Here is a 13,964-nt window from a genome sequence, read left to right on the forward strand (position 1 = left end):
GAGAGAGAGTCAATATACGGCTGTTCACTCAGAGAGAGAGAGTAAATATACGGCTGTTCACTCAGAGAGAGAGAGAGTCAATATACGGCTGTTCACTCAGAGAGAGAGTCAATATACGGCTGTTCACTCAGAGAGAGAGTCAATATACGGCTGTTCACTCAGAGAGAGAGCTAGTCAATTAACGGCTGTTCACTCAGACAGAGAGAGAGAGTCAATATGCGGCTGTTCACTCAGAGAGAGAGAGAGAGTCAATATACGGCTGTTCACTCAGAGAGAGAGTCAATATACGGCTGTTCACTCAGAGAGAGCGAGTCAATATACGGCTGTTCACTCAGAGAGAGAGTCAATATACAGCTGTTCACTCAGAGAGAGAGTCAATATACAGCTGTTCACTCAGAGAGAGAGTCAATATACAGCTGTTCACTCAGAGAGAGAGTCAATATACAGCTGTTCACTCAGAGAGAGAGTCAATATAAGGCTGTTCACTCAGAGAGAGAGAGTCAATATACGGCTGTTCACTCAGAGAGAGAGTCAATATACGGCTGTTCACTCAGAGAGAGAGTCAATATACGGCTGTTCACTCAGAGAGAGAGTCAATATACGGCTGTTCACTCAGAGAGAGAGACATAAATATAGAGAGGGAATCTGATGCATCTCCCACTGCTCTGTGTTCATTCTGGCAACAAAGTGAAAGCTGTTTCTTCCCATCAGCATGTCTCTGTCTTTATTCCCAGAAGATGGCAGGAGGAAAGAGCAGCCTGATCACTACAAACAGACTTTGATTTGGGCTGTTGAAAAGGTCACTATACGTCTTCCTCGGCGTTACATTCTGGGTGCAGACTGGTGACGCTTGGACCCGAAGCCCGCTTCTCAGATCACTGTGACACGATGGTAACGTCATTTTTCATTATTTAGTTTCAACCCTTCCCTTAACTATAGCCCTAACCTTAACCACTCTGGATGAATGCCACAACCGTTAACCTTTCAGTTGTTTCCGTTTTAACACCGAATCAACGGGTAAAACATTCATCTATAACACGTTTAATTTCAAAGGCGACTATCTTGTAAAAACAATGGTAACCATTCACACACACACACACACACACACACACACACACACACACACACACACACACACACACACACACACACACACACACACACACACACACACACATACAGGCATCAAGGGTACACTGGAAGCCACACACACACACACACACACACACACACACACACACACACACACACACACACACACACACACACACACACACACACATACAGGCATCAAGGGTACACTGGAAACCTCACACACACATACACACACACACACACACACACACACACACACACACACACACATACACACACACACACACACACACACACACACAGCAGACACACCCAGAGGCACACACACACACAGCAGACACACCCAGAGGCACACACACACACACAGCAGACACACACAGAGGCACACACAGACACACACAGCAGACACACACAGAGGCACACACAGACACACACAGCAGACACACACAGAGGCACACACAGACACACACAGCAGACACACACAGAGGCACACACAGACACACACAGCAGACACACACAGAGGCACACACACACACACACAGCAGACACACACAGAGGCACACACAGACACACACAGCAGACACACACAGAGGCACACACACACACACACAGCAGACACACACAGAGGCACACACAGACACACACAGCAGACACACCCAGAGGCACACACAGACACACACAGCAGACACACACAGAGGCACACACACACACACACAGCAGACACACACAGAGGCACACACACACACACACAGCAGACACACCCAGAGGCACACACAGACACACACAGCAGACACACACACACGGAGGAAGACACACACAAACACAGGAAACCCACCGCTCAGTTCCAAGAAGGGCAGACAACAGCTTCTGTATGTATGTCACAAACAGGAAAAAATAAACAACAAAGGACAGATGTGGAGGTCATGAACTGAACTGTGACCTCTCAAATCAAATCAAATGTATTTATATAGCCCTTCGTACATCAGCTGATATCTCAAAGTGCTGTACAGAAACCCAGCCTAAAACCCCAAACAATGCAGGCGTAGAAGCACGTTGCTAGTTTGGATTTGATTTGATTTGATTTGACCTCTAAATGGTTCTGTCACTCTTTCACTGCCAGGGGATATGGGACCGAGTTAAGGAAGTGCACTATATAGGGAATGATGGGACATTGTCTTTGTGAGACTGGGGTCTAGGGATGGGATCTTAGAGGATGAGTTATAAGCCCAAAGGGTTCATTCAATGAAGAAGACTTTGCAAATGGCTGTCGAGTCAATAAAAATAAGTTGAGTTGAATCAAATGAACCTGATAATTTGTGCTGTTATTAATATGTCATGTTGCTAGAGTTTAGTTTGTCATGTTGCTAGAGTTTAGTTAGTCATGTAGCTACAACAGTTTATTTATGTAGCTACAGTTTAGTTTGTCATGTTGCTAGAGTTTAGTTAGTCATGTAGCTACAACAGTTTATTTATGTAGCTACAGTTTAGTTAGTCATGTTGCTAGAGTTTAGTTAGTCATGTAGCTACAACAGTTTATTTATGTAGCTACAGTTTAGTTAGTCATGTATCTTCAGTTTAGTTAGTCATGTAGCTAGAGTTTAGTTAGTCATGTTGCTAGAGTTTAGTTTGTCATGTTGCTAGAGTTTAGTTAGTCATGTAGCTACAACAGTTTATTTATGTAGCTACAGTTTAGTTAGTCATGTAGCTACAACAGTTTATTTATGTAGCTACAGTTTAGTTAGTCATGTATCTTCAGTTTAGTTAGTCATGTAGCTAGAGTTTAGTTAGTCATGTTGCTAGAGTTTAGTTTGTCATGTTGCTAGAGTTTAGTTAGTCATGTAGCTACAACAGTTTATTTATGTAGCTACAGTTTAGTTAGTCATGTATCTTCAGTTTAGTTAGTCATGTAGCTAGAGTTTAGTTAGTCATGTTGCTAGAGTTTAGTTTGTCATGTTGCTAGAGTTTAGTTAGTCATGTAGCTACAACAGTTTATTTATGTAGCTACAGTTTAGTTAGTCATGTATCTTCAGTTTAGTTAGTCATGTAGCTAGAGTTTAGTTAGTCATGTTGCTAGAGTTTAGTTAGTCATGTATCTTCAGTTTAGTTAGTCATGTATCTTCAGTTTAGTTAGTCATGTTGCTAGAGTTTAGTTAGTCATGTTGCTAGAGTTTAGTTAGTCATGTTGCTACAGTTTAGTTTGTCATGTTGCTAGAGTTTAGTTTGTCATGTTGCTAGAGTTTAGTTAGTCATGTAGCTACAACAGTTTATTTATGTAGCTACAGTTTAGTTTGTCATGTTGCTAGAGTTTAGTTAGTCATGTATCTTCAGTTTAGTTAGTCATGTTGCTAGAGTTTAGTTAGTCATGTTGCTAGAGTTTAGTTAGTCATGTTGCTACAGTTTAGTTTGTCATGTTGCTAGAGTTTAGTTAGTCATGTTGCTAGAGTTTAGTTTGTCATGTTGCTACAGTTTAGTTTGTCATGTTGCTACAGTTTAGTTTGTCATGTTGCTAGAGTTTAGTTTGTCATGTTGCTAGAGTTTAGTTAGTCATGTAGCTACAACAGTTTATTTATGTAGCTACAGTTTAGTTTGTCATGTTGCTAGAGTTTAGTTAGTCATGTATCTTCAGTTTAGTTAGTCATGTAGCTAGAGTTTAGTTAGTCATGTATCTTCAGTTTAGTTAGTCATGTATCTTCAGTTTAGTTAGTCATGTATCTTCAGTTTAGTTAGTCATGTATCTTCAGTTTAGTTAGTCATGTTGCTAGAGTTTAGTTAGTCATGTTGCTAGAGTTTAGTTAGTCATGTTGCTACAGTTTAGTTTGTCATGTTGCTAGAGTTTAGTTTGTCATGTTGCTAGAGTTTAGTTAGTCATGTAGCTACAACAGTTTATTTATGTAGCTACAGTTTAGTTTGTCATGTTGCTAGAGTTTAGTTAGTCATGTATCTTCAGTTTAGTTAGTCATGTTGCTAGAGTTTAGTTAGTCATGTTGCTAGAGTTTAGTTAGTCATGTTGCTACAGTTTAGTTTGTCATGTTGCTAGAGTTTAGTTAGTCATGTTGCTAGAGTTTAGTTTGTCATGTTGCTACAGTTTAGTTTGTCATGTTGCTACAGTTTAGTTTGTCATGTTGCTAGAGTTTAGTTTGTCATGTTGCTAGAGTTTAGTTAGTCATGTAGCTACAACAGTTTATTTATGTAGCTACAGTTTAGTTTGTCATGTTGCTAGAGTTTAGTTAGTCATGTATCTTCAGTTTAGTTAGTCATGTAGCTAGAGTTTAGTTAGTCATGTATCTTCAGTTTAGTTAGTCATGTATCTTCAGTTTAGTTAGTCATGTATCTTCAGTTTAGTTAGTCATGTATCTACAGTTTAGTTAGTCATGTATCTTCAGTTTAGTTAGTCATGTATCTACAGTTTAGTTAGTCATATATCTACAGTTTAGTTAGTATTGAAGCTACAGTTTAGTTAGTATTGAAGCTACAGTTTAGCAGAACATGTAGCTAGAGTTTAGTTAATTAAGTAGCTACAGTTTAGTTAGTATTGAAGCTACAGTTTAGTTAATTAAGTAGCTACAGTTTAATTAGTATTGAAGCTACAGTTTAGTTAATTAAGTAGCTACAGTTTAGTTAGTATTGAAGCTACAGTTTAGTTAATTAAGTAGCTACAGTTTAATTAGTATTGAAGCTACAGTTTAGTTAATTAAGTAGCTACAGTTTAGTTAATTAAGTAGCTACAGTTTAGTTAATTAAGTAGCTACAGTTTAGTTAATTAAGTAGCTACAGTTTAGTTAGTATTGAAGCTACAGTTTAGTTAATTAAGTAGCTACAGTTTAATTAGTATTGAAGCTACAGTTTAGTTAATTAAGTAGCTACAGTTTAGTTAATTAAGTAGCTACAGTTTAGCAGAACATGTAGCTACAGTTTAGTTAATTAAGTAGCTACAGTTTAATTTGTCATGGTCATTCATGTACATATACATTAGTCGTATACATTTAATATGGTTAGTCATGAAGGTCTGAAGTTTACATACATTAAGTTGACTGTGCCTTTAAACAGCTTGGAAAATTCCAGAAAATTATGTCATGGCTTCAGAAGCTTCTGAGAGGCTAATTGACATCATTTGAGTCAATTGGAGGTCTACCTTTGGGGGCATTTCAAGCCCTAACTTCAAACTCACTGCATCTTTGCTTGACATTATGGGACATTTTTTTTAAATGCCAAAAATGTGTAAACCTCCACAAGTCTTGTTCATCCTTGGGAGCAATTTCCAAACGCCAGAAGGTACCACGTTCATCTGTACAAACAATAGAACACAAGTATAAACACCATGGGACCATGCAGCTGTCATACCGCTCAGGAAGGAGATAAGTTCTGTCTCCTAGAGATGAATGGATTTTGGTGTGAAAAGTGCAAATCAATCCCATAACAACAGCAGAGGACCTTGTGAAGATGCTGTCGGAAACAGGTACAAAAGTATCTGTATCCACAGTAAAAAAAAGTCCTTTATCAACATAACCTGAACGGTGCTCAACAAGGAAGAAGCCACTCTTCCAAAGCTACCATAAAAAAAACAGACTAAGATTAGCAACAGCACATGGGGACAAAGATCATACTTTTTGGAGAAATGTCCTCTGTTCCGATGAAACAAAAATGTAACTGTTTGGCCATAATGACGATCGTTATGTTTGGAGGAAAAAGGGGGAGGCTTGCAAACCGAAGAACATCATCCCAACCAAGAGTTATGTTGTGGCTTTAATTCAGGAGGGACTGGTGCACTACACAAAATAGATGGAATCATGAGATGGGAAAATTATGTGGATATTTTGAAGCAAGATCTCAAGACATCAGTCAGGAAGTCAAAGCTTGGTCGCAAATGGGTCGTCCAAATAGACCCCAGGGTCTTCCAAATGGACAATGACCCCAAGCATACTTCCACATTTTTGCAAAATGGCTTAAGGTAAACGTAAACAAAGTCAAGAAGTGTAAGAGGCCATCTGTAACGGTCGTCATCTATTGAGGAAGAATCGGACCAAAGCGCAGCGTGGTAAGCGTTCATGATTTTATTTTAAACTGAACACTGAAACAAAATAACAACGTGCAAAACGAAACCGAAACAGTCCTGTCAGGTGATGAAAACACTAAACAGAAAACAACTACCCACACAACATAGGTGGGAAAAAGCTACCTAAGTATGGTTCCCAATCAGAGACAACGATAATCAGCTGTCCCTGATTGAGAACCATACCCGGCCAATCAAAGAAATAAAAAACATAGAAAAAAGAACATAGAATGCCCACCCCAAATCACACCCTGACCAAACCAAAATAAAGACATAAAAAGCTGTCTAAGTTCAGGGCGTGACAGTATACCCCCCCCCAAAGGTGCAGACTCCGGACGCAAACCCTGAACCTATAGGGGAGAGTCTGGGTGGGAATTTCTCTGCGGTGGTGGCTCTGGTGCGGGACGTAGACCCGCTCCACCTCTGGCTTGGCCCACTTTGGTGGGACCCTCGCCGCTGACCCCGGACTGGGCACCCTCGTAGCGGGCCTGGACTGGGCACCCTCGTAGCGGGCCCCGGACTGGGCACCCTCGTTGTGGGCCTGGACTGGGCACCCTCGTAGCGGGCCCCGGACTGGGCACCCTCGTAGCGGGCCTGGACTGGGCACCCTCCTAGCGGGCCTGGACTGGGCACCCTCGTTGTGGGCCCCGGACTGGGCACCCTCGTTGTGGGCCCCGGACTGGGCACCCTCGTTGTGGGCCCCGGACTGGGCACCCCCGTTGTGGGCCCTGGACTGGGCACCCTCATTGGAGGCTCCGGACTGGAGGGCGACTCTGGAGGAAGGAGACGCAGAGACAGCCTGGTGCGTGGGGCTGCCACAGGGCCCACCAGGCTGGGGAGACCTACAGGAGGCCTGGTGCTTAGAGGAGGCACAGGATGAACAGGGCACTGGAGCTCTGGTGCGCAGATACACAAATGTTTGAGGAATTTTAATTATGAGATTTCTGTTCTTTTGAATATGTCGCCCTGTACTATCACTGGTTGTTGTTATATCGCTCCCGGTAACGGGATCTCAGCCATAAGAAGTTAAAAGCAACCTCCCAGATAAAATTGTAGTTAATTTAAATGAACAGAAAGCGGCGGCATTGGCCCCAGGCAGCAGTGTTGGCAGATGAGTACGCTTTGACACACAAGACTGTCTTTGGTGCGCTTCGTTTTGAAGGCCGGACGATTACGTCATCAGTGCCTCATACAGGTCGCTTTTCCTCTGACAACCCTAAGCCTTTTCATAAAATCCATTATAAGGGTTATAAAGGCTATAATGGTAATAGTGGTTATAAGGGTTATGAGGGTTATAATGGTTATAATGGTTTGTAATGGTTATAATGGTTATGAGGGTTATAAGGGTTATAATGGTTATAATGGTTATAAGGGTTTGTAATGGTTATAATGGTTATGAGGGTTATAAAGGCTATAATGGTAATAGTGGTTATGAGGGTTATGAGGGTTATAAGGGTTATAATGGTTATAATGGTTATAAGGGTTTGTAATGGTTATAATGGTTATGAGGGTTATAAGGGTTATAATGGTTATAATGGTTATAATGGTTATAAGGGTTATGAGGGTTATAATGGTTATAATGGTTATAATGGTTATAAGGGTTATAAGGGTTTGTAATGGTTATAATGGTTTTAAGGGTTATAATGGTTATAATGGTTATAATGGTTATAAGGGTTATAATGGTTTTAAGGGTTATAATCCTCTTTAAACCTGCGTATTCCTCCAAACCTCAGTTGTCCTGAGTCTGCACAACTCTGCCAGGACCTAGGATCAAGAGAGACGCTCAAGTCTTTTAGTACTATATCTCTTGACACAATGATGAAAATAATCATGGCCTCTAAAGAGCGTCTGCTAAATGACTTAAATGTAAATGTAAATGTAAACCTTCAAGCTGCATACTGGACCCTATTCCAACTAAACTACTGAAAGAGCTGCTTCCTGTGCTTGGCCCTCCTATGTTGAACATAATAAACGGCTCTCTATCCACTGGATGTGTACCAAACTCACTAAAAGTGGCAGTAATAAAGCCTCTCTTGAAAAAGCCAAACCTTGACCCAGAAAATATAAAAAACTATCGGCCTATATCGAATCTTCCATTCCTCTCAAAAATTTTAGAGAAGGCTGTTGCGCAGCAACTCACTGCCTTCCTGAAGACAAACAATGTATACGAAATGCTTCAGTCTGGTTTTAGACCCCATCATAGCACTGAGACGGCACTTGTGAAGGTGGTAAATGACATTTTAATGGCATCGGACCGAGGCTCTGCATCTGTCCTCGTGCTCCTAGACCTTAGTGCTGCTTTTGATACCATCGATCACCACATTCTTTTGGAGAGATTGGAAACCCAAATTGGTCTACACGGACATGTTCTGGCCTGGTTTAGATCTTATCTGTCGGAAAGATATCAGTTTGTCTCTGTGAATGGTTTGTCCTCTGACAAATCAACTGTAAATTCCGGTGTTCCTCAAGGTTCTGTTTTAGGACCACTATTGTTTTTACTATATATTTTACCTCTTGGGGATGTTATTCAAAAACATAATGTAAACTTTCACTGTTATGCGGATGACAGACAGCTGTACATTTCAATGAAACATGGTGAAGCCCCAAAATTGCCCTCGCTAGAAGCATGTGTTTCAGACATAAGGAAGTGGATGGCTGCAAACTTTCTACTATTAAACTCGGACAAAACAGAGATGCTTGTTCTAGGTCCCAAGAAACATAGAGATCTTCTGTTGAATCTGACAATTAATCTTAATGGTTGTACAGTCGTCTCAAATAAAACTGTGAAGGACCTCGGCGTTACTCTGGACCCTGATCTCTCTTTTGAAGAACATATCAAGACCATTTCGAGGACAGCTTTTTTCCATCTACGTAACATTGCAAAAATCAGAAACTTTCTGTCCAAAAATGATGCAGAAAAATTAATCCATGCTTTTGTCACTTCTAGGTTAGATTACTGCAATGCTCTATTTTCCGGCTACCCAGATAAAGCACTAAATAAACTTCAGTTAGTGCTAAATACGGCTGCTAGAATCCTGACTAGAACCAAAAAATTTGATCATATTACTCCAGTGCTAGCCTCTCTACACTGGCTTCCTGTCAAAGCAAGGGCTGATTTCAAGGTTTTACTGCTAACCTACAAAGCATTACATGGGCTTGCTCCTACCTATCTCTCTGATTTGGTCCTGCCGTACATACCTACACGTACGCTACGGTCACAAGACGCAGGCCTCCTAATTGTCCCTAGAATTTCTAAGCAAACAGCTGGAGGCAGGGCTTTCTCCTATAGAGCTCCATTTTTATGGAACGGTCTGCCTACCCATGTCAGAGACGCAAACTCAGTCTCAACCTTTAAGTCTTTACTGAAGACTCATCTCTTCAGTGGGTCATATGATTGAGTGTAGTCTGGCCCAGGAGTGGGAAGGTGAACGGAAAGGCTCTTCTGGAGCAACGAACCGCCCTTGCTGTCTCTGCCTGGCCGGTTCCCCTCTTTCCACTGGGATTCTCTGCCCCTAACCCTGTTACGGGGGCTGAGTCACTGGCTTACTGGGGCTCTCTCATGCCGTCCCTGGGGGTGCGTCACCTGGGTGGGTTGATTCACTGTTGTGGTCAGCCTGTCTGGGTTGGCGCCCCCCCCCTTGGGTTGTGCCGTGGCGGAGATCTTTGTGGGCTATACTCGGCCTTGTCTCAGGATGGTAAGTTGGTGGTTGAAGATATCCCTCTAGTGGTGTGGGGGCTGTGCTTTGGCAAAGTGGGTGGGGTTATATCCTTCCTGTTTGGCCCTGTCCGGGGGTGTCCTCGGATGGGGCCACAGTGTCTCCTGACCCTTCCTGTCTCAGCCTCCAGTATTTATGCTGCAGTAGTTTATGTGTCGGGGGGCTAGGGTCAGTTTGTTATATCTGGAGTACTTCTCCTGTCCTATTCGGTGTCCTGTGTGAATCTAAGTGTGCGTTCTCTAATTCTCTCCTTCTCTCTTTCTTTCTCTCTCTCGGAGGACCTGAGCCCTAGGACCATGCCCCAGGACTACCTGACATGATGACTCCTTGCTGTCCCCAGTCCACCTGGCCATGCTGCTGCTCCAGTTTCAACTGGCCTGGGCCCTAGGACCATGTCCCAGGACTACCTGACATGATGACTCCTTGCTGTCCCCAGTCCACCTGGCCATGCTGCTGCTCCAGTTTCAACTGTTCTGCCTTACTATTATTCAACCATACTGGTCATTTATGAACATTTGAACATCTTGGCCACGTTCTGTTATAATCTCCACCCGGCACAGCCAGAAGAGGACTGGCCACCCCACATATGCTCTCTCTAATTCTCTCTTTCTTTCTCTCTCTCGGAGGACCTGAGCCCTAGGACCGTGCCCCAGGACTACCTGACATGATGACTCCTTGCTGTCCCCAGTCCACCTGACTGTGCTGCTGCTCCAGTTTCAACTCTTCTGCCTTATTATTATTCGACCATGCTGGTCATTTATGAACATTTGAACATCTTGGTCATGTTCTGTTATAATCTCTACCCGGCACAGCCAGAAGAGGACTGGCCACCCCACATAGCCTGGTTCCTCTCTAGGTTTCTTCCTAGGTTTTGGCCTTTCTAGGGAGTTTTTCCTAGCCACCGTGCTTTTACACCTGCATTGTTTGCTGTTTGGGGTTTTAGGCTGGGTTTCTGTACAGCACTTTGAGATATCAGCTGATGTACGAAGGGCTATATAAATACATTTGATTTGATTTGATTTGATAATGGTTATAATGGTTATAATGGTTATCATGGTTATGAGGGTTATAACGGTTATAAGGGCCATATTGGTTATAATGGTTATAATGGTTGTAATGGTTATGAAGGTTATAATGGTTATAATGGTGATAAGGGTTATAATGGTAATAGGGGTTATAATGGTTATAATGGTAATAGGGGTTATAATGGTGTCACGTTCTGACCTTTATTTCCTTTCTTTTGTATTTATTTAGTATGGTCAGGGCGTGAGTTGCGTGGGCAGTCTATGTTTGTTTTTCTAGGTTTTGGGTATTTCTATGTTTCGGCCTAGTATGGTTCTCAATCAGAGGCAGGTGTCATTAGTTGTCTCTGATTGAGAATCATACTTAGGTAGCCTGGGTTTCACTGTGTGTTTGTGGGTGATTGTTCCTGTCTTTGTGTTTGCACCAGATGGGACTGTTTTAGGTTTTCTCACGTTTGTTGTTTTTGTTAGTGTGTAGTTTCTTTATAAATTAAAGAACATGAATAACCACCATGCTGCATTTTGGTCCTCCTCTCTTTCACCAGAAAACCCTTACAAATGGTTATAATGGTTATAATGGTAATAATGGTTATAAGGTTTATAATGGTTATAATGGTTATAATGGTAATAGGGGTTATAATGGTTATAATGGTTACATGTCAACATATGTAATACTTTATGAAATATCTCTTGTTAAAGGGGAAATCTGCGATCTGAGAACAATTCATTGATATATACACGATCCGTGAATGTTTTTACTGTCACCAAAAGGGGCACGTGATTGCCCAGTTTTAAAAAATAAACCCAATCAGTCCCAGTCACCGTCCCCAAAAATGAAAAGTTTGGGTTTAGTCAAGTCTTTGGCTCGTCCATTGGATCAAGTAATTGATTCAGCATTTGAGAAACCGGATCCTGTCTACTCTCTGTTTATCTCTGCCGGTTATGTTTCCTTAACAGGAGGACAAGCTGATCAAAAGCCTATCCAAATGTTACGAGACACCGGGGCGGTGCAGTCAGTAATCATTACTGATGCTTTACCCTGGTCTCCTGAAACGTATTGTGGCTCACATGTCATATTACCGGGGATAGAGACAAACCACACCTGTACCCCGCCTGTGCATTAGCCCAAAAGTCTCTTCTCGTCTCAAAAACGCATGAAGTTTCATTATGACGAAAAGGCTGTTGGCCGTTCTTTTGCACCAGGGGATGAAGTTTTAGTTTTGTTACCAATCCCTGGCTCATCTCTGTCGACACGTTTTTCTGGACCATATCTGGTGGAAAAGAAACTCAGTGACACCAATTATGTGATAAAGTCACCAGATCGAAGGCGTTCTTCCCGTGTTTGTCATGTTAACATACTGAAAACACATTATGTGCGTGATTCTCCCGACAGCTCCTCGAGTAAGCCGGTCCAGCCCGCCGTCGCCAGTGTGGCTGCGGTGGTGCTGAAGCCTGGCTGGATCCTAGATGAGGATAAGGAGGACGGGTTGGAGTTACGCCACACTTTACAGCATTGTGAACGCCTCTGTAATTCAGAGATGCTAAAAAAGTTACCCTCAAATGGAACATTTGGATAACGATCAAACTAAGGATCTTATCCTGTTGACAAACAGTTTTCTCAATGTGTTTCAGGACGTTCCAAGTCGCACGTCCATCTTGGAACATGACGTGGATGTGGGGAACGCTGTTCCTATACGTCAGCATCCGTACCGGGTTAATGCTAAGAAAAGGGAGGTAATGAAAAGTGAGGTAGCTTATTTATTACAGAATGACATGGCAAAACCCAGTAACAGCTCCTGGAGTTCCCCATGTATTCTTGTTCCTAAGCCAGACGGTACGTCCCGTTTATGTACGGACTATCGTCGCGTAAATGCAGTTACAAAGTCTGATTCCTTTCCTCTACCTCGCTTAGATGACTGTATTGATAGAATAGGCTCTGCTGCTTACGTTAGTAAGTTAGATTTGCTAAAAGGTTATTGGCAGGTGTCTCTGACCTCTCGAGCTTCTGACATATCGCCTTTTGTTATGCCAGATAACTTCGTACAATATACTGTGATGCCCTTTGGCATGTGTAATGCACCTGCTACTTTTCAGCGGCTAGTTAACATTGTGTTTGCAGATGTGCCAAATTGTACTGCTTACCTTGACGATGTGGTGATTCATTCGTCTACTTGGTCTGATCATCTCTCCACTTTGAAAAGTGTGTTTCAGCGGTTGGAGAAGGCTTATTTAACCCTCAATGTGGCCAAGTGTGAGTTTGGGAAGGCTACAGTGACTTACTTAGGGAAGCATGTGGGACGAGGTCCACTGCGCCCAGTAACTGGCAAAGTGGAAGCAGTTGTTTCTATTCCTGCTCCCACGACTCGCCGCCAGTTGTGCAGATTCCCGGGGATGGTAGGGTACTATCGTACATTCTGTAAGATTTTCTCGGCGGTAGTAGCTCCCCTTTCATCTCTGCTTAGTCCCAAGGTACCATTTAAGTGGTCCAAGGACTGTAACTACGCTTTTGAGTCCGCTAAAGCGCTACTTTGTAGTGCCCCAGTGCTTGCCGCCCCCAACTTTGACAAACCTTTTAAGTTGGAGGTAGATGCTAGTATTGTGGGGGTGGGTGCGGTTCTCTTGGAGGTAGATGCTAGTATAGTGGGGGTGGGTGCGGTTCTCTTGGAGGCAGATGCTAGTATAGTGGGGGTGGGTGCGGTTCTCTTGGAGGCAGATGCTAGTATAGTGGGGGTGGGTGCGGTTCTCTTGGAGGCAGATGCTAGTATAGTGGGGGTGGGTGCGGTTCTCTTGGAGGCAGATGCTAGTATAGTGGGGGTGGGTGCGTTTCCCTTACAGTTAGATGAAGACGGAGTGGATCGGCCCATCAGTTTCTTCTCCCGTAAGTTCAACTCGTGTCAGTCAAGGTAATCCACTATTGAACAAGAGACGCTGGCTTTATTGCTTGCCTTACAGTTCTTTGAGGTATATGTGGGCTCCAGTGCCTTGCCTGTAATGGTCTTCACGGACCATAATCCATTGGTGCTCTTGAAACAAATGTACAACCAGAACCGCCGTCTTATGTGGTGGGCTCTGATTGTACAA

General features: G+C 42.8%; 1 long non-coding RNA gene across 1 annotated transcript; it reads left to right on the forward strand.

Annotated features, from left to right (window-relative positions):
* Nucleotides 1-690: 690 nt before the first annotated feature.
* LOC135563729 (uncharacterized) lies at nt 691-11,393 on the forward strand. The gene is made up of 2 exons (XR_010460440.1): nt 691-891; nt 10,140-11,393. It is a non-coding gene; the product is annotated as an uncharacterized LOC135563729 (long non-coding RNA).
* Nucleotides 11,394-13,964: the final 2,571 nt, after the last annotated feature.

The sequence above is a fragment of the Oncorhynchus nerka genome, linkage group LG22 (assembly GCF_034236695.1).
Source record: "Oncorhynchus nerka isolate Pitt River linkage group LG22, Oner_Uvic_2.0, whole genome shotgun sequence".
Lineage (NCBI taxonomy): Eukaryota > Metazoa > Chordata > Actinopteri > Salmoniformes > Salmonidae > Oncorhynchus > Oncorhynchus nerka.